Source organism: Dasypus novemcinctus, chromosome 2, assembly GCF_030445035.2.
Source record: "Dasypus novemcinctus isolate mDasNov1 chromosome 2, mDasNov1.1.hap2, whole genome shotgun sequence".
NCBI lineage: Eukaryota > Metazoa > Chordata > Mammalia > Cingulata > Dasypodidae > Dasypus > Dasypus novemcinctus.
Genome location: NC_080674.1, coordinates 55,638,904 through 55,661,178, shown reverse-complemented (window position 1 = coordinate 55,661,178; position 22,275 = coordinate 55,638,904). Strand labels below are relative to the sequence as shown.

The 22,275-nt window shown below is 38.2% G+C and overlaps 1 protein-coding gene and 1 pseudogene across 3 annotated transcripts in view; one reads left to right on the top strand and one right to left on the bottom strand.

The window, feature by feature from the left end:
* Positions 1–22,275, top strand: part of PLPP1 (phospholipid phosphatase 1) — a 126,124-nt gene that overhangs the window by 79,724 nt on the left and 24,125 nt on the right. The window lies entirely within an intron of this gene.
* Positions 5,640–6,421, bottom strand: LOC101439703 (maspardin pseudogene; annotated as a pseudogene).

Sequence of the window (22,275 nt, the reverse complement as noted above, 5' to 3'; positions counted from 1 at the left end):
TTAGAATACAGGCAGGCGAGTAGCCCGTTAGTGTTAATTAAAAAATCTTATTTAAGTAGGAGTATATACTGTGTTATATGTTGGGAATCCATCTTCATGGAGCTTAGTCTAGCAGGGTAGTGAGAATGGAAGAGAACCTGGGGATAATGAGACCAAAGAATAGACTGGTCAGATTATTGAATGGCAAGCCTTGAGGTGGTGAGGAGGACTGACAAAGTCCTACAAAGTCTTAGTGAATGAAGGAGGGAAAAGGGACTAAAGAGGTAGACAGCTGAGAAGTATATGGTAGAAGGTGGTATTGTTGATTTGAGCCTCTTATGAACAAGTATTTTTATAAGAGGGGTAGAAGAAGAATGGCCCAGAAGTGGGGTTGAAGAGTGATGAAGACACCAACCCTAATCTGGACTTTTAATTTGAATTGGATGTGGAGATCTCATTCTCTGCTTTGAGAGGGCTATAAAGAAGAATAGGCTCTTTAATTTAATGACCAGGAGATAGAGTGAACCTTCAGTAAGAGTTTGAAGAAACAGGAAAGTGTAAGGACTTTTACAGTAGAGCTGGAGTTCCAGAGTATACATTGGAGGAGTTGGGGTGGAGGGCATGAATAAGTGGCTCAGTTGGAGAAGAAGCTGCTTATTGGAAGTAAGACTGGAATTTATGAAGAATTATACAGAAGAGCAAATGGCTGGATGAAAACATATCATGAGAAACAAAATCTCATAGAGTAAAATTGTCATGATTTGTTCTTCCACCAATACTCCTCAGATAGCCCTTAAAAAATACCATATGGGGAACGGGTGTGGCTCAAGCAGTTGATGGCCCACTTCCCACATGGGAGGTCCTGGGTTCATTCCTCAGTGCCTCCTGAAAACAAACGAACAAACAAAAAACAACAAGCAAAAACAAAATCAAGGCGGCAGACTTGGCCCAGTGGTTAGGGCGTCCGTCTACCACATGGGAGATCCACGGTTCAAACCCCGGGCCTCCTTGACCCGTGTGGAGCTGGCCCATGTGCAGTGCTGATGCGCGCAAGGAGTGCCGTGCCACGCAGGGGTGTCCCCCGCATAGGGGAGCCCCACGTGCAAGGAGTGCGCCCCGTAAGGAGAGCTGCTCAGTGCGAAAGAAAGTTCAGCCTGCCCAGGAATGGCGCTGCGCACATGGAGAGCTGATGCAACAAAAAGAAACATGAATTCCCGTGCCACTGACAACAACAGAAGTGGACAAAGAAGACACAACAAATAGACACAAAGAACAGACAACCGGGATGGGGGCAGAAGGGGAGAGAAATAAATAAATAAATCTTTAAAAAAAAAAAAAAATCAAGGAACCACCTCAGAGAAGCCATTGTAGCTCAATGGTTGAGTACCCGGTTCAATCCTGGCCCCCAGCACCTCAAAAAAAACCTGTATGTATTTATTAATGCAATGATGAAAACCACCTCTGAGGATTTAAGTCATAAAGGAAAAAACAAAGAGTGTCTCTGTTGGTGTGTAATTTATATCCCATAAAATTTACCCATTTAAAATGTACAGTGGATAAATTTTATGTATAAAGTTGTATACCACAACAATCAGGTTTTTGAATATTTCTGTTACAACAAGTTTGCCTTTGAGCCTTTGCAGTCAGTTCCCAATGCCCGGATCTACTTTCTGTTCCTATAGTTTTGTGTTTTCTAGAATATCATTTAAAGAAATCATACACATAGCACTTTTTTGTGACTGATTTCTTTTCACTTAATGTGATGGTTTTGTGAGTCATCCATAGTGTTTATTTACTTTTGGTGAGTATTTTGTTGTATGGATATACTACAATTTGTTCATCCTTTTACCATTTGATGGAACTTGATTGTTCCCACTTTTTTATTACTATTAAAAATAAAGTTGCTATGAACATTTGTGTACAAGAAATATGTTTTCATTTCATTAGGTACGTATCTAGAGTGGAATGCTAGATCATAAAACATGTATACAGTTATCTGTCTAAAAAGCTGCCAAACTGTTATCCAAAGTGATTAAACCATTCCACATTCTCCCCTGCTATGTATGAGAGTCCCTGTTGCTCTACATTCTTGTCATTTGGTATTGGTCAGTCTTCGAATGCTGTCATTTGGTATTGGCCAGTGTGACATACTATATTTTGTGTCACAGTGTGGTTTTAATTTGCATTTCCCTGATGACCACTGTTTCTGAGCGTATTTTCATGTGCTTCTTGACTGTTTGAATTTTGTCATTTGTGACCTTTGTTGAAAATAATTAATTGATCATATTAAGTGTGGGTCAATTTCTGGACCCTCAGTCTTTTTCAACGATCTCTATGTCTATTCCTATGCCAATACCAAACTGGGACTTTTTAAAAAAATAAATTTAAAAAATGCTTTATTAAATTGTGCTTTTTTTTAAAGGTAAATAGATCACACAAAATGTTACATTAAAAAACATAAGAGGGAAGTGGACTTGGCCCAGTGGGTGTCTGTCTACCACATGGTAGGTCCGTGGTTCAAACCCTGGGCCTCCATGACCTGAGTGGAGCTGGCCCATGCACAGCGCTGATGCATGCAAGGAGTGCCCTGCCACGCAGGGGTGTCCCCGCGTAGGGGAGCCCCACGCACAAGGAGTGTGCCCCGTAAGGAGAGCTGCCCAGCGTGAAAGAAAGTTCAGCCTGCCCAGGAATGGCGCTGCACACACTGACGCAGCAAGATGATGCAACTAAAAGAGACACAGATTCCGGTGCAGCTGACAACAACAGAAGTGGACAAAAAAGGAACACGCAGCAATTGGATAAAGAGATCAGACCATTTGGGGGGAGGGGGGCGGGGGGGGGAAGGGAGAGAAATAAATAAAAATAAATCTTTAAAAAAAAAACATAAGAGTACCCAAGTACCCTACTCCCCACCCCACCCCCGCTCCTCCCATGTCAACATCCCCTTTCTTCAGTAAGGCATGTTCATTGCTTTTGAAGAGACTGGGGCTTTGTATTAGGTCTTATCTCTCTTGTTCTTGTAAAGCTTGTTTTATCTATTCTAGGTTCTTTTTCGTTAGAATTTTGATTGAAATTGCTTCAAATCTATAAATCAGTTTGTGAAGAATTGCCATCTTAATATTGAGCCTTATCAATCCATTAGCATGGCATATCGTGATATTTTTTAGTTTTCAATGTCCAGGTCTTACACACATTTTGTTAAATATGTCAATTTTTATTGTCATTTGATAAAGACTGACAATTGTGAAGAAGTTTTTAAAAATTTTCCAATTGTTTGTTGCTAGCATATAGAAATAAAATTGATTTTTATGTTGACCTTGTAGATTGAGATCATGCTGAACTCATTTATTAGTTTGAGTAACTTCTTTTATAGATCCCTTAAGATTTTCTACATTCCCATAGAAAGAGTGGTACTTCTTCCTTTTCCATCTATAGGTTCTTTTATTTTCCTTGTCCTATTGCACTGAGATCTCTAGTACATTGTTGCAAGAAACAGTAAGAGCAGATATGCTTATCTCATTCCTGATCTTAGAAAGACTCAGTCTTTTACTATCAAATATGTTACCTGTGTGTGTTTTGATGCCTTTTGTTAGATTTTTATCACAAATAAGTATTGGATTATGTCACATGCTTTGTCTGCAGCTATTGAGACAGTCATGTTGTTTTTCTTCTTTATTCTGTTAGTACAGTGTGTTATATTAAGTTTTGAATATTAAGGCAACTTTTGCATTCCTGGGGATAAACTCCGCTTGGATCAACATGTATTATATTTTTATATTAGCTGGATTTGATTAGTTAAAACTTTTAAAGGGTTTTTTAAGAACTCAGTAAATAACTCATGAGAGTTATTGGTCTATAGTTTTCTTAACTTTGTCAAGCTTTGGTAATAGGGTAATGATGTCATCATAAAATGAGTTGGGAAGTATTCCTGCCTCCTCTATTCCTGAAAGAGTATTTATAGGATTGGTGTAACTTTTCACTTAAATGTTTGGTATAATTCATCAGTGAAGGCACTGGGCCTGGAATTTTCTTGGTGGGAAAGTTTTAAACTATGATTTAAATTTGATTAATAGATATATGGCTATTTAGGTTATCTATTTCTTTTTTTAAGATTTATTTATTCCCCCACACACACACCACCGCTTCTCTGCTCTCTGTCCATTTGCTGTGTGTTCTTCTGTGTTCACTTGTATTATCATCAGGCAGCACTGGGGATCTGTGTCTCTTTTTGTCGTGTCATCTTGCTGTGTCAGTCAGCTCTCAGTGTATGTGGCACCACTCCTGGGCAGGCTGCGGTTTTGCACAGGGTGGCGCTCCTTGTGTGGGGGCCACTCCTTGTGCCAGGGGCACCTTTACGCGGGGGCATCCCTGCATGAACTGGCACTCCTTGCACACAGCAGCACTGTGTGTGGGCCAGCTCACCACATGAGCCAGGAGGCTCTGGGTATTGAACCCTTGGACCTCCTATCTGTTGCTCTATCTGTTGAGCCACATCTGCTCCCCATTTTTGTATGTATTTTGATAGTTCGTCTTTGAAGGAATTTGTCCATTTCATCTCAGTTATTTAATTTATTGGCATAAATTTGTTTATGTCAATAGGCAAGGATAATATTTCCTTAGCCTTTTATTGTCTTTAAGAACTTAGAAATTACCCCTTTCACACTTCTGCTATTGGTAATTTATGTCTTCTCTTTTTTCTTTATTAGCCTAGTTAGAGGTTTATCAATTTTATTAATATTTCCATTGGTTTCATTTTTTTCTATTGTTTTTTTCTATTTAATTTTATTTCTGCTGTTTTCTTTCTTTTCTTTTCAGCTTTATTTGTTCTTTTGTCTTGGTTCATAAGGTAGACGCTTAGATCATTAGTAGTATCAAAAATTTTGAAATGTTTTACTCTCATTTTCATTTAATTGAAAGCATTTTCTAATTTACCCTGTATCTTCCTTTTTGATATATGGGCATTTAGGGGGTTTTCCACTTATTTTTCTGCCATTCATTTCTGTTTTATTCCATTGTGGTCAGAGAACATACTTTGTAAATTTAGAATTCTTTAAAACATTTTTTTTCACTGAAATTGAATTTTTATTCCATGTGATTGTATTGGCTAGAAAGATAACAGCGAAAGCTCAAGACACTTTGCTTAATTAGAAATTAAAAATAGATGATGTACAGGAGAGCCAAGAGTGAGGAAACAACCTTGGCACTCTGATAATGTTTATAACGAAGAAGCAAAAAAATAATCATTGTCCTCCTAATACACAATTGGTTATGCGGCATTTACAGAAATAACGTAAAAGAAAAGAGAGAGAGAAAGGTAAAGAAGAGAAGGAAAAAGAAAACCCCACAAAAATTCCAAACCTCAGAAATTAACATTTACTTAAGAACACAGTGGTATAGACTTTTGGTAGCAACATTTTCACAATTCTTAAAATGGCAGTCTTTAAAAGTATCTCTTCAATTTCGAAAGCTAAAAAAAAAATGCAGAAGAGGGAACAGTTACACTGACTTAGGAGACCTACTGCCTGTGGTGAAGATGACAGTCAGTCCTGCTTCCAAAGCAGGAGCCAGGCAGAGAGCCCGGTGAGCTGAACAGAGAGCGCTGACCTCGCTGCCTGTACAAGGAGACTCTAGGCTGACTCCTCAGTAATGGAGAAGCCGGGCTATTGCTCCTCCTGACTGATGCTCAGATTGCCTTTCTGCACCTCGACTTCCTCGGCACTGACCATCGACGGATCAATGACTGCGTATTTGGTTGCATGAAATTGCAGCGAATATATCTGTACATAAAGATTCACCTCTGCACTTCCACACAGGTATGGGAAATTGCCCCATGTTGTAAGATACACACTCCGAGCGTTTGGATATAGTTTATCCATTTCTTCTTTAGCTTCAGTTGAAAGTGCACTCTGGTCAAACACCTCCATAATGGTTACAGGGATGTCCCGAATTTTATGAGGCTCTATGTAAGAATTTTGACAATTCAGGATAAGTCTGGAGGCCAGTTCACTCTGACCCAAACTTTTCAGGCTGTCCACCATGAAATCAATGGCATCAGCTGTTATGGAGTCCACTGGCCCAGATGAAAAATTTTCAAGGACTGTTTTTTTTTTAGCATAAATGCTGGCATCAGCCAAAAGATTATCTAATTTAGATGGTCTAAAAGTTTTCTAAATCCATTACAGAATTCAAGATGGTCCCAATAAACTGGATATTACAAAGCTATAACCCAGTAACCCCATCCAGTCAGAGCCAAAATCTGCCAGAAAAATACATCCGCAGTTCCACTCACTGGGGGGAGAAATATGGGTGGACTTCTGATTCTTCTGGGGCCTGCATTGTAGCACAACCATATCTTACTGTTGGCATCAACTACAATAATCTTTTTGAGGGGAACTGTACTTCTAAACCAGTTACAATCAGGAGAGACTTTAGTCTCTCCCATGATTAGCTGAAATAGAGGTTAACCCTGCAGTGGTGGCCTCCAGTGCCTTTTCTTCCCCAAGGCAGCTTTTCCCTCCAGTACCAACTCGTGGTGGGGAGGAAGCTGGACCTGGAGTCTGGGACAGCGGCCGGGGCATTCCTCTTTTAAATTTGTTAAGGTTTATTTCATTATCCAGCATATGGCCTATCCTGGAGAATGTTCCTGAAAAAAGATGTATCTCATTGTTTTCTGGGTGGGATGTGCTGTAGATGTCAATTTGGTTAAGTTTGATTGATAATATTATTCAAGTCTTCCATAACTTTACTGATTTTCTGCCAAAACCTTTTTTTTTTTTAATTAGAGAAGTTATGAATTTACAAAACAACTGTGCATAAAATACAGGATTCCCATACTCCACCCCCACCAACATCCTGCATTGGTGTGGAACATTTGTTGCAATTGATGATAGCACTTCTTTTATAATTGTACTATTTTAACAGTTACCTTTGTTGATGAAAGATTATTAAAATAGTTCTCTCATCTGTCGTTTATATTAGGTATATTTTTTCCATGTACCACCCTATTACCACCTTGTGTTAGTATAGTACGTTTGTTATAATTCATGAAAGAATATTCTTATACTTGTACTCTTGACTGTAGGGTTCACTGTGTCATACAGCCCTATGTTTAATTTTTATTCTAGTAATATATGCATCCTAAAGTTCCCTCCTTTAACTACATACATCTTTATAGATCAGTAATATTGATTATACTCACAATAATGTGCTCCCATTTCCACTATGCCTTTTCAAACTTTTACAATCAACCCAAGTAGAAAATATGTACAAGGTCAGCATCAAAAGTCTATTTAATTAGTTCATAACAGTGAAGTCATACAATATTTGTCATTTTGTGTCTGGCTTATTTTACTCAACATAATGTCTTCAAGGTTCATCCATGTTGTCACATGCAACAGGACCTCATTCCTTCTTGTAGCTGAAAAATATTTCATCGCATATATATGCCACATTTTGTTTATCCATTTATTGGTTGATGGACACTTGGTTGCTTCCATCTTTTGTGCCAGCATGTTTTATCAGTTACTCTTATAGGAGTTTGAAATCTCTTACTGTAATTGTTGATATGTCTTTTTGCCTTTTCAGTTCTGTCAGTTTTTGTTTCATATATTTTGTGGCTCTGCTGTTCAGTGTATAACCTTTTATAAGTATCTTTTATAAGTATTGTTCTTTTGTTTGTATGAAATAGCTCTCTTTGTCTCTAGTACCATTCTTTGCCTTGAAGTCTATTTTGTCTGATATTAATGTAGCTTCTCCAGTTCTCTTTTGTTTATTGTTTGTATGGTATATATTTTTCTATCCTTTAACTTTAAACTTACTTGAATCTTTTAATTTAAAGGGTGTCCTTTGGAGACAGTAAATAGTTAAATCTTTTTTTTTTTTAAAGGTTTATTTTTTTATTTATTTCTCTCCCCTCCTCTACCCGCCCCCCCCCCAGTTGTCTGCTCTCTGTGTCCATTCGCAGTATGTTCTTCTGTGACTGCTTCTATTCTTATCAGCGGCACCAGGAATCTGCGTTTCTTTTTGTTGCATCATCTTGTTGTGTCAGCTCTCCATGTGTGCGGTGCCATGCTTGGGCACTTTCTTTAGCGCTGGGCAGCTCTCCTTACAGGGCGTACTCCTTGCACATGGGGCTCCCCTACGTAGGGGACACCCCTGCGTGACGCAGCACTCCTTGTGTGCATCAGCACTGCACATGGGACAGCTCCACACAGGTCAAGGAGGTCTGGGGTTTGAACCATGGACCCCCCATGTGGTAGGTGGACGCCCTATCCATTGGGCCAAGTCTGCGTCCCTATATAGTTAAATCTTGTTTATTATTTTAAAAAATCCAGTCTGAAAATCTTTACCTGTTGATTGGCATGTTTAATTCATTTACTTTTAGTGTAATTAATATAGTTGGCTTTTGGTCTGCCATTTTGATTTGCATTTTCTGTTTATCTCATCTAGATGTAAAATTTTTTTTCCTCTTTTACTGCCTTCTTTTGTATTAAATATTTTAGTAAAGCATTTTAAGTATTCTGGCATTTTAAACTATTTCTTGGTTAATTTTTGAGTAGTTTCTCTGGAGATTACAGCATATATGTTTTTATCATAATTTACTTCAAGTTAAAACTGCCCTTCTTATGGGAAAACTGGCAAGCTCACACAGAATATAGCTTTCCCCTACTTCCATACACATTTTGGATTTTTTTTTTTAAGATTTATTTTTATTTATTTCTCTTCCCTCCCCCATCCCCAGTTGTCAGCTCTCTGTGTCCATTCACTGTGTGTTCTTCTGTGTCTGCTTGTATTCTTGTCAGTGGCACCGGGAATGTGTCTCTTTTTTGTTGCATCATCTTGCTGCATCAGCTCTCCATTAATGCAGTGCCAGTCCTGGGTAGGCTGCACTTTTTTCACATGGGGTGACTCTCCTTGCGGGGCACACTCCTTGCACATGGGGAACCCATGTGTTTAGATTTAGATTTCTTGTGTTTAGGTTTATTTATTTATCCTTTCCTTGTGGCCTGCTTGCTGTCTGCTCTCTGTGTACATTTGCTGTGCATTCTTCTGTGTCTGCTTGTCTCCCTTTGTTGTATCATCTTGCTGCGCCAGCTTTCTCTGGGTGTGGGCCATCAGCTCTCCATGGGCATGGGTCAGCTCGCCTTCACAAGGAGGCCCTGGGATGCAAACCCAGGGACTCCCATATGGTAGACGGGAGCCCAATTGATTGAGCCACAGCTGCTTCCTCAGCTTTAGTATTTTTATAGCTCAGGGCTGCTAGTAACAACTTCTCAGTTTTTGTTTATCTGGAAATGTCTATTTTGCCTTCAGTTTTCAAAACAGTTTTATTGGATATAAAATTCTTTGGCATTTTTTTTCTTTTTAAATGTTGAATATGTCATTTCATAGTCTTCTTGCCTTTACATTTTCTGATAAATGTTGTTCCCCTGTGTTTTAACTTCCTGTCTGCTGAAACAAATACCATGCAATTGATTAGCTTAAACTATGGAAATTTATTGGCTCAGAGTTTTGAGGCTAGGAGAAGTCCAAAACTGAGAAATCAGCAAGTGATGCCTCAGTTTTGGACTTCTGAAAACTATGGTATTCTGGGCCTGGTTACTTGTGATCCTTGGTCCTTGACTTTTCTGTCACATGACAATATACATGGCAGCCTTTCCTGGCTTCTCTCTCGATCTGACTTTCAGAAACTGCCTATAAAAGACTCCGGTAATTTGGATTAAATTCCAGCCTGATTGAGTAGGGCCACACCTTTTCTGAAGTAACATCTTGAAGACATTCTATTTACAATGGGTCCACTCCCACTGGAATGCTGACAAAGACCAAGAACATGTCCAAACTGGGGTACACCATCTCTCCACCACACCCTGTGTGATGTGTTGTTTCACTCTTACTGCTGTCAAGATTTTCTCTGTCTTTAGCTTTGAGTAATTTTACTGTGACATATCTAAATATGGTTCTTTTTGTATTTGAACTGCTTGAGGTTTGTTGACCTTCTTAATGGTTTTCATCATATTTGGGAAGAGTTTTTACTTTATTCCTTCAAATAATTTTTATAGCCTTTTATAGTTTCTCTTGGTACATTGTTGTATAGATCTCTGAGTCCTTGTTTATTTTTCTTCTATCTTTCTTACTTTACTTCTGAATGGTTGATATTCAATGACCTACTTTCAAGTCAACTGTTTCTTCTGACTTCTGTAGTCCACTGTTGATTACTGTTGTGAATTTTTTCATTTTAGTTACTTTACTTTTTAGCTGTACAGTTCTCCATTTGGTTTTGTTTTATAGCTTTCATTTCTTGGATGACATTTCTATTTTCTGAATCATTGCTAGCATATTTTCCTTGACTTCTTTAGGTATTTTTTTTTTTATACAATAACTGCTTTAAATTCAGTTTCTAGTGGGTTTTTTTTTTCATCCTGAGTATTTACTAGTCAGCCGAAGGGGTGCTGATGCAAAATACCAGAAATCGGTTCGTTTTTTTGTGTGTTGTTTTTTTTTAGATTTTTATTTTTCATTTATATCTCTCCCCTTCCCCCCCAATTGTCTGCTCTCTGCGTCCATTCACTGTGTGTTCTTCTGTGTCTGCTTGTATTCTTGTCAGTGGCACTGGCAATCTGTGTCTCTTTTTGTTGGGTCATCTTGCTGCGTCAGCTCTCTGTGTGTGCTGTGCCACCCTGGGCAGGCTGTGCTTTCTTTAGCTCTGGGAGGCTCTCCTTACGGGGTGCACTCCTTGCGCCTGGGGCTCCCTTATGCGGGGGACACCCCTGGGTGGCATGGCACTTCATGCATGCATCAGCACTGCATGTGGGCCAGTTCATCACATGGGTCAGGAAGCCCTGCTTGAACCTTGGACCTCCCATGTGGTAGTTGGATGCTCTATCCATTGAGCCAAATCCTCTTCCCCAGTTTGTTTTTATAAAAAATATTTATTTGGTGTAGAAGCTTACAGTTACCAGGCCATAAAGCAAAAGTTACCTCCCTCACTAAAGTTTATTGCCACATGTTGAAGCAAGATGGCATGCCAGTGCCTGTAGGCTTCCTGAGTTCCTCTCTTACTGGGGCTTGCCTCTCTCTGGGCTTCGCTCTGCTGTTACCTCCACAAGGCCATCTGTAGACTATTAAGTGAACAGCTTATTTCTCTTTCTGGGGCTTCTTTCTTTCCTCACGACCAAGCTCCTTTGTGTGCTTAGTTCCCCGGGCTCCAGCTCAAGACTCTAGAATCAAAACTCCAACATCAAAACTCTAATGCTCTTTCTTTGCCATGTCTTTTATCTGTGAGTCCCCATTGACCAAGGGGTGGAGACTCAACACCCAACTGACAAGGCCCAGTCAAAACCTTAATCATAATTTAACCACACCCAGGTACAGACCAGTTTATAAACATAATCGAATATTTCTTTTTGGAATTCATCAATAATATCAGACTGCTATAGTATGGGTCACATTTTCGTATTCCTTTGTATGACTATTAATGACTATTTTTTGTTGTAAACTGAACATTAGATAATATGTTGTAGTGACTCTAGATTCTATTTTGTTTCTCTAAGAGTTGTATTATTTGTTGTTTTAATAGGTAATTAACTTGCCTGGATTCAGACTCTGAAATGAAACTGTCTCCCTAGTAGTATCTAGCCCTTGATGCTTCTGTGTCAACCCGGTATTCTTTTTATAAGCCTGGCTCCCCTAGGGGTCTGTCCTATGCCCACGTAGTTTAGTGGTAGCCAGTGATTTGGGAAGAGTTATATGCAGGCATGTCAAACCAAGAAGGCTTCCACTCTCTGCTGTCTCAGCCACCTGTGGGTTGAAGAAAGCCTTCAAAGGGGCAGCAAATTCTTAAGCCTTCCTTGACATTAACTTTTCACTGTGGTCTGGGGTTTTTGCACACATATGAAGTTCAGCAGCCTGGAATGTGTAGAGAGTTTATTATCCTAGCCCTTCTACAGCTCTCTCTTGCTCTCTCTCGCTCTCTCTGACTCCCAAATCTCCACATTAAATTTCCAGCTGATCTACTACCTTCCTTGAACTGTGTCTGCCACCTCTGGCTTGCAAAGCTGTGAGTTTTTGCCATCCTCCCTAAACTGAAACTGTTACCTCTGGTCATTAAAGCTATGGGTTTCTGCCATCTGAATTGGTGGGAATTGGAATGCCTCCAGGCAATAAGTCCACAAACTGTTTTGGGTTTTTTTAGCTGGTGAAGTAGCAACTCTTCATGAGTAAATGCTTTGTAAATTGTTTCTCTATTCAGATGTTTTCAAGTGCATTGAACTGGTTGTTTTCAATAGTTTTGTACAAAACGATATGTATTTTCTGATTAACAGGATTTCTTTTTTTTTTTAAGACTTATTTTTTATTTATTTCTCCCCCCTTTCACCCTCCCCCCCTGCCCCAATTGTCTGCTCTCTGTGTCCATTCTCTGTGTGTACTTTTGTGTCTGCTTATATTCTTGTGAGTGGCACTGGGAATCTATGTCTCTGTTGTGCCATCTTGCTCCATCAGCTCTTCATGTATGCGGTGCCACTCCTGGGCAGGCAGCACTTTTTATGTGCGGGGCAGCTCTCCTTATGGGGCACACTCCTTGTGCATGGGGGGGGGGACACCCCTGCATGGCATGGCACTCCTTGCTTGTATTAGCACTGCGCATCGGCCAGTTCACCACATGGGTCAGGAGGCCCTGTGTTTGAACCTTGGACCTCCCCATGTGGTAGGTAGATGCTCTATCAGTTGAGCCAAATCCGCTTCCCTAAGAGGAATTTCTTGACCACCTTATGTTACCAAATATTTCACATGGACAAATAATTATATTATAAAGGGTGAAATGAATAATAAGCCACCTACACATGCATTGCCTAGATTATGAAATAGACCATTACCAGTCCCTTTTAATCCCTTCTGCCCCTTCCCAATTGCATTGTTTTCCATCCCCAATGAAAGCTGACCTGTATTTTGAATGTTGTGTTCATTATTCCCTTTGCTTTGTTTTGGTATCCCTAAAACAATTAAAATTAAAAAACAAAACTGCTATTTGTATATGTATATATTATGTAGTATGTGTGTATTTTATATATAGGTATTTATTTGTGTATGTGTGTTTTTGGTACCAATCTAAATGCTCTTCCATACCATTCATACATATAACTCCACATTTGAATTGAGCATTCCTCAGCAAGTAAATAGCTCACTTTATGTTTCACAACACTGTGGGTCTGATTACTTACAGTCAGCGCTTTCTTAGGGATGTATAATAAATACTTATTGAATGAATGGGTAAGTAGAATCCCTCATTTTGTATTATACCACATCTGTTAGATGGCATTTAGTTATTAACAATTTAGTAAATTGACAGTTTTTAAATGGCAATACATGTTTAGCCAAAAGATGTTCATATTATAAGCTGTTGGATCTTAATGTTTTAAAATTATAATTATTAGGCCATGTTTCTTCTGATGTTATTTAAAGTATCTTTTTTTGTCAAATCAAAATAAGAGTAGAAAACCATATAATTAAGGCCAACTTTCTATCTATAGAATTGTTACCTTTCTTATTCCCCCACCTTGTTGGGGAGAGTTGTGCTAGATTGGCAGGGCAGGTGCTTTAATCTCTTTGAGGTAAGAGTGCTGTTCATTGCAGAATCACCTGGATTAGTAAGTGAGCGGTGAAAAGTGTGGTATTTGTTAAATAAATGCTCTGGATAATTCATTACCAAGTTGAAATTTACCACAATAAAGCTCATGATCATAACAGTCTTGTTTCCAACTCATAACTGTTTTTGGTAGGTCTTACACTTTGGCTAAGAAAAACTCTCAATCATTTAACTAGAACTTAATCCAAATAGTGGAATGTTTTTATGGAATTTTGCCTCAAAAGAGCTCTGTGTATGATTTGCCATTCTGGAAAAATATAAAATCATTTTCCTTCCATACATTTCTTATTGACTTTCTAAATCTGAAAAGAAAGCAAACAAGGAAGACATTTAAAGAGATAAATTTCCATATTTGTGTCAGTAGCCTTGTGTTTTAACACTTACAGAAAGTGTATTTGAAGTCCTGAAGTATTGATTCTCTCCTTCTTTCTGTTGCATTTTCCTTTGGGTATTAGAGAAATGGAATAATCAGAATACCCTTTTTTTTTTCAAGATATATTTTATTTATTTATCTCTTCCCAGCCTCTTGTTATTGGTCCTTGCTGTGTCTGTCTTTGTTTCTTTGGGAGGCACCAGGAACTGAACCTGGAACCTCTGATGTGGAAGGGGAGGTACCTACTCACTTAAGCCACCTCTGTTCCCTGCTTTGTGTCTTTTGTTGCATCATCTTGTCACATCAGTTGGCCATGCCTACCTTTTGTCCTGCTCATCCTCTTTATGAGGTACTGGAAACCTCTTCTCCCTGTTTTGTCATGTCTCTCATTATGTTTTTCTTCTTATATCTCTTATAGCATCATTTTGTTATGTCAGCTTGCCATGCCTACCCACGGCACCAGCTTGCTGTCTTCTTTAGGAGGTACCAGGAACTGAACCATGGATATTGCAATGAATATTGCAATAAAGCAAGCCACACAAATTTTTAAAATTTCTCAGTACATATAAAAGTTCTGTTTATACTACATTTTAGTTTATTAAGTGTGCAATAGCATTATGTTTTTTTAAAAAATGTGCATACCTATATTAAAATGTGACACAGAAACACGAAGTGAGCACATGCTGTTGTAAAAATGGCGCCGACACTTATTCAAGGCAGGGTTGCCATAAACCTCAATTTGTAAAGAACACGGTATCTGTGAAGCACAATAAAGGGCCTGTACTATTGCTTTGGTTGCAATTTTGAGTTTAGTGCACTTAGCTTTTTTACCCATTATCCTTTAAAGTTTCAACATCATAGCACATACAAATGTCCACTAAAAGTCCTCTGTAAGGGTTGGGGAAACAACTTCCTTAAAAGTGGTATGAAGATCTGGATAAGTCAAATTGTAGAGCCATTTACATTAAAAAGAATTATTGTTTATAGTTTTCAATGAAAAGATTTCTTGGTAAGCTTTGTGATTTGGAGTAAGCAGAAATGCAATTTTAGGAAGACTTTATATCTTCCTAGAAAAATGTGATTTTCATCAGTGTTTCCAGAATGAGTTAGTTCCAGTTTTGGAGCTGCTTAATGTTGGTATATAACTATGGCTTTTGAGTCGCCATTCTGTTATGGAGTTTTGTTTTGCTGGATGCAGGCTTTCCTATTTTCTCTTGAATTTTAAAATTTAGGAAGCGAAAAATGCAAAAACACTTGGATCTATAGTGGCTTAGTTATCATGTATAGTATAAGATGCACTTTTAATTCATTCCTTTCCACAGTCTGCTCCCTGTAAGTTTTTAATTATAAAATTATAATGCCTGACATTGGGAAGAAGGGATCATTAGCTCCCAAAATGAGTCATTTTTGTTGACTATATAAATGAGTCAGAGTTACATCTTAGTTTTAGATTATCCTCCTACAATTTTGGTTTTTGGTCTTGATTTTTTCCTGTTCTCTCTCTCTCTTTTTTTTTTTTTCTTCCCTTCCCCCTCCATCTTTCTCTGTCTTTCTCTCCTTCACATGTGCATGCTCTGATATCACAGGACTTTTACTGGGCTCCATTTATGTTGGTCATTAAGTACTAAACATAGAAATGAGGACATAGATGGATTTTAATGGAATACTTATTCATTTTAATATTGAGAGTTTCTATTCATTGTTTAAAGCTAATACTTGGTGATTTACTATAAATTAAAAGGGGAAACTGTCATTGCTTATTCTTCATTCTGAGAGAATAGCATTGCTCTTGGTTTTTGAAAAACAGTTACTCATGAGCCCAGGTGACTTAGGACTGTAGCTCCATTTCCAGGCCAAGGTACTCTTTAGACCAGTGGTTCATTAGAATCACCCAGAATGCTTGTTAAATCACAGCTTGCTGGACCACATTAAAGTTTGGGGTGGGGTTTGAGAATTTGTATTTCTAATGAGTTCCCAGATGCTCTGGGGACCGTGCTTTGAGAAGCACTACTTTAAGTCATCTGGATTGTGGGGACATGACCTTACATGACAGCTGCTATTCCAGGATGCAGGGATGGACATTTTCACCCTGGTATGTAGGGTGAATTTAAGACTATACAGCTAGCTGGTCTATTTGTGATAGTCCATGATAGAAACTGTTGGTTGCTTTAAGAGATTCGTGTTTTTGTGTTTTTTTTCAGGCTTTTATTTAATAAGTATATTTAATCACAAACTGGGTGTTTCTGATTAACTATAGTGATCTTCTGGTTATATGAATCTGGTATTCAATACAAAATTTTTTCTGTTTGGATTATAGCAGCTTTGCATTGTTAAGATGTTTAATTGCAATATGTTTGGTTGATAACATTTTAAAATTGCAGTATGTTTGATTGAATGTGAAGAATATTTTTTTTTCTTTTTTTTTTTTGCATGCTGTCTGCTCTCTGTGTCCATTCACTGAATGCTCTTCTGTGTTCTTGTTTGTCTCCCTTCTTTTGTTGCATCACCTTGCTGAGTTGGCTCTCTATGGTGTCCGCTGGCCAGGCGGCGTTCCGCAGTGTGCGGGCGAGCCTGCCTTCACAAGGAGGCCCTGGGACACGAACCTAGGGCCTCCCATAATGGTAGATGGGGGAAACGGACTTGGCCCAGTGGTTTGGGCGTCTGTCTACCACATGGGAGGTCCGCGGTTCAAACCCCTGACCTCCTTGACCCGTGTGGAGCTGGCCCATGCGCAGTGCTGATGCGTGCAAGGAGTGCCCTGCCACGCAGGGGTGTCCCCGTGTAGGGGAGCCCCACGTGCAAGGAGTGCGCCCATAAGGAGAGCCGCCCAGCACGAAAGAGAGTGCAGCCTGCCCAGGAATGGCGCCGCCCACACTTCCCCTGCCGCTGACGACGACAACAGAAGCGGACAAAGAAACAAGACAACAAGACGCAGGAAATAGACACAGAGAACCGACAACCGGGGGAGGCGGGGAATTAAATAAAAATAAATAAATAAATCTTTTAAAAAAAAAAAAGGTAGATGGGAGCCCAACTCATTGAGCCACAGCTGCTTCCCTCTTTTTTTTCTTTTTCTTTTTTAAATGCAACCCACATGCCCACATGCAGGTGACTTAAATGCCGGCGCCTCTTTCTAACTTCCCTGTGCTGAACATCAGTATGTGACACTTTACTGTCAGTATGTGGTTACTATTTCCTTACGCCCTTCCACCACCCTGACACTTTAGCCCAGTGGTTCTCACACTTGAACTGCTTTGGATTCACCTGGAATCACCTGGAGATTTTTGTTAAAATGCGGTTAACTGGACCTCATGCCAGTTTCTGATTCAGTGGGTCTGGGGTGGGCCCAATAATTTGCATTCCTAAAACTTTCGCAGATGATGCTATTCCATGAAGTTACCAAAAAAAAAAAAATTTAATTAACTGTTATCTGTTGTTCTCATGACCTAGTCAGTGGGAGCTCAAAGGATGTGGTGCTTACTATTTAGGAGTAGAGACATGTTGGAAACAGTGTGTTATAGAAAGTGATACTTGCCTTAAAGGAATGAAGAGAAAGAAAATGCTACGTGAAATCCGAGAATGGCCATAGGACTTCTAGCTGGCAGAGGCATTTTGGAGGATGAGTAGGGTCTGAACATGTAGAATTGGGATGAAACATCCCTTGGGTCCAGGGATCAGCATGGTCAAAGGCAAGAAGGCTGCACAATTAGGGTATACAAGTTTGGGGTCAAGTATTAAAGTGCTTTGGAGTTTGAACTGCATTCTATAGGAGATGAAGGGAAAAATGTGAGATCAGTGGGGAGAATATTGCACCAATCCAGGTGCAAAGTAATGGAGGACTGAACCAGGATATCAAAACAGAGCATATATAGAACTTGGCAACTTGACTGGAGGTTGCTGTATGGGAAGGGGAGGGTTGTTGCTGAAGTTGGAGGACAATGTGTGGGCAAGAAAGGAAAAAAGCAGTGCTATTCAGTATCCAGGGAATATCCTGGTAAGGAAACTTAGCCTGTGAGGAGTACAGAAGTTGAAAATAAGCATTTAGAAAATTATATACCAATTTGACATCATGAGACATTTTTGTTGTATTTTTTAATGATCATTCTACAACATGTTTGAAATAAAAAATAACTGAGTTTTTCACCATAGATTGAGAAATGCTGGAATTTAGATTTAAGACTAGGTTATGGGAGGTTGTTTTTCCTTATATCTCACAATCTCTTACTCCTTATCAAATGCCTGTGTATTTTAATGTTGATATGACTGACTTTATCAGATGAAGGAGAACTCAAAGTATCTGCCAATATTCAAGTGTTGCTCAATGGGATCCTCAATGTTAAGAACCACTGGACAGTCAATGGATGGGTGCCCCTGCAGTTAAACACATTATAACGTCAAATAACCTTTCTTCTTTTTTGCCCTCTATTTCCATCAATGGAAAGTAATGTTTTATTAGACTTAGTTTTTTAATCTGTTTATTTGGGGTTTGGTTTTGGTTTTGGTTTGATTTTGTTATTTAGAAAGGCAATTTGGGGCATTTAAAGCTAAGAGATCTTTTCATCTTTGTTTAGAAAATGAAGTTACAGAAAATGATAACCTAATTAAAATTACATTGTTATATAGACTTTTGATTTAACAGGTGTTACATGAATACATGCCATATCATTTTTTTTGTTTTACTGCGGCAGTAAGAGCAAAAGATTCCTGCCCATCCTTGGATTTAACTTGTTACCCAGTTCTTTTGACTGAGATCAGAATAACTTCAGTCTAGGTCTGTCTCTGTTACAGCTGAGGTGCATCCAAACTTGCAAAGATAAGCACCTTTTTTCACTTTCCTAACCTCATTAAAAAGCTCAACGCTCTTCTGCAAAGCTACTTGGCTTTTTGTTGGACTTCCTAAATGTTTTTTTTTAAAGTGGCATTACTTTTTGTTATCTTAAACAACGCCATAATTTTTTATCTTTTAGGCTTTTCCTGACTGTTTTGTGAAATTAGAATATTATTTGTATTTAGCTTATAATTCGCAAGCAGATTTGGCCTTCTTGTCATAGTATTTGTAAGTTCTGATTGATTATGATGTTAAATTGTGTAGCTGTTTCTCCTTGTGTTACTAGAATAATTCAGGTCCCCACAGTATATTTTTCTTCAGTTTTGAAAAGTTCTAAAACATTTAACCAGCTAAAATCGTATTCTTTCTTTATTAAAAAAAATTGAGGATCCCATAATCCATTATAACAATGCATATAATTAGTAACAAACGAAAAGGCAGTTCTTGAGCCTAAATGGAAGCTGTAAAATAACAAATGTTTTCAGTATTGGTAGAAGTATAGTTATTGATTTAATTTTTTAAAACTATTTGTATTAAAGAAATTGTGAGCTTACAAAACAGTCATTGATAATGTGCAGAATTCCCATACTTCACCCATCCACCAGCACCTTACGTTGTTATGGGACATTTGTTACAGATTATGAAAGAAAATGATCAGGCTGTTAACACCAACTATGGTCCATAGCATACACTTGGTATATTTTTTCCTTCCTACAACCCTCTATTATTAACACTATCTATTAGTATTGTACACTTGTTATAGATCATGAGAAAACACTCTCATATTTGTCCTGTTAACCATAGCCCATCTTCCACTATGTGGTTCACGGTGGTATACAGTCCCATGCTGATTTACTTTTTCTTGAAATGATTTCCAGCAAGTATTTATCCTTGGTAAATATTTGTATGCCATAATTTATTTTTATTTTTTTATTTTTTAAAATTTTATTATTATTTTTATTTATTCCCCCCTTGCTGCTTGCTCACTGTCTGTTCTCTGTGTCTGTTCACTGCACGTTCTTCTGTGTCATTTTTTTTTGTCTTTAATTTCTTTTAAATGTTACCTTCAAAAAATATGAGGTCCCCCATAATTTATTTTTGAAACAGAAAAACCCCACCAAACTAGCAGAACCATAAAAGTTTTAGGTGTTCGACATTGCATGCCTCTTCTCTGACCCCTTTTTAAATACTTGTTTAGAAAACACAAAGTAGATGAGCCTTTAGTGCTTTTTGAATTTCTCTTTGGTCAGTTTTTGAGTGAGAATATCCATCTTGCAATGGATTTTTAAAATGAAAGCATTCGTGAGATTTTGATAAATCCACCAGTGCTGTTTAAAAGGAACTAAATGTTAAAAGGCACTACACCATATTAACGTGTCTTCAGCTGATTATTTCCTTTTGATATGTTTACCTTTCCCTTAGAAATCTTGAATTTTAAATCGCCAGCTTTTAAATATGAAGAGAAAAGTCTCTTGGGTATAGTAGTTACTGCTTTCTCCAGATTAAGTAGTAAAGAATAGGTTTCTATTCAGAATACATGTGAATAGTTACTATTAGATATTTTGGTTTAATTAGAAAATAGCTACTTTTTATTGAGAGGTTGGAAGCAAGTTGAGTTTATGAGCAGGGAAACAAGCCTAATGCATGGGTTTTGTTGGTTAGGTATTCAAAGTTAATTTAAATCTGTGTTAGTGTGAATTTTAAATGAAGAAAACATAGTATTTTTCAGTTTTAAGTAACTTATGTAATAAAGAGAGGACAGGAAATCAGGAAAAGCATCAGCATTCACTTATGTGACTGTCACCAGGTGCCTGAATTGTTGATTTAATCATAGGCGCTGTCCTACCTGAGATCCCTATTACTTTTCTGCTCATTTTCCTCTCCTTGCCACTCAGCTGATAGCCCTCTGCTCTGACCACCACGGTAAGTATCTCTTAGGAGCTTGTTAGACATGCAGAATCTTGGACCCCACCCCTGGACTTGGAAATAAAATCTTCATATTAAAAGTTGGAGAATATGCTCTGTTTTGTGACTTTGCTGTACCAAGACATCAACCAGCCTAGCGTGGACCAGCTCAGTAAGTGATCAGGCTCTCTTCCTAGGGGTCTGGATCTTGACTGACTTCCTTTTAATGCTGCTCTTTTTTGAGCAATCAGAAGGAAGCTTTTGTTGTGATAGCTTTGCTAAGGCTTCTCTTTTTGGAGAGTGAGGTTTGGGAAGACACTAGATAATATTATCTAATAACATTTTTGTTACTTCTTATAATAAACAAACTTACTTAACATATGTATGCTGGAAAGAGATCTCACAGGACTGGTTAAAATTTCATTTTGTTTGTGTTATGGTAACCATTTTTTTTCATATATAATCTATTGCACTAGCAATGTTTTTCTTCTGAGGTAACGCTTGGAAACTTATGAATAAGCAGGCAATTTTCAAGATCTTTGGTTTATTGAAAGACAGAAATGAATCCTTTAAAATTCAGGAAAACTTCACATAGGCAATGGAAAATAGTATTCAGATAATGTCTAAATCCTTTTTCCTTATATGTCATCCTTTGTATGTTCTTTAGCCACTAATATTTGCTTTGAGAATATTTTTAAAACTTAAGGTTGTTTTTTCTTTGCAATGGAGTACATCTACCACCTCATCATTATGGATATTATTTACTTAACTAATCTTGATCATAATGCAAAAAAGATTTTTTGGACATTTTACACACATTTAGGTACTGCTTGTTCATGCTAACATTTTGATGACACTGCCCATGTTTTCTGAGCAGGATTGTTAGACTGGATCTCCTAATTCTCCTGAGCCTTGATTATAAAGTTAGAAGTTTAGACTCTGTATGGGGAAAACACATCAAAGGATAAGGTGTTAAAATCAGATATCTTATCTCACTTGCTGTAATTTATTGGCATAGACTAATATAAGTATTGCATTTAATTACATGATGAAATTATCATGCAAAGAAAAGGGAAGAATTTTGGCACTCTGCTAGTCTTTTGGTAACATGAACTGATGCTGTCATCTGTCTGATCAGAAAGGAACAGAGTGACCTGTCTGGCCAGCTTCTTATTGGTCTCTAATAATTTATGTTTTGGTCTTTGCTTCTCTTGCCACTGGTGGTACCTGGTTCAACTTAGATCTAAATATCTGTATTGATATCGTTAGCCTTTGGACCCTGGTGACCAAGAGTTGGTGGTGATTTCATGATCTGCAGCAGGGGTAGAAGCAGAGTGTGCCGGCCAGGTGATAAATCAAGGGCTTCCTTGGCCTTGGTGTTAAGTCTTTTTGGGGAGCTTTGAAAATAGAAATCTCTCTGTCTTGCCTCTAGCTAGCCACTTCTTAGAAAAATAAATACTTTAGAAAGCAATTTAGAATTCTTTCTTCCTCTGTCTTATTCTTAAATGATTACCTTGTAGCAAAGGTAATCTAGGTCAGTGAAAAAAA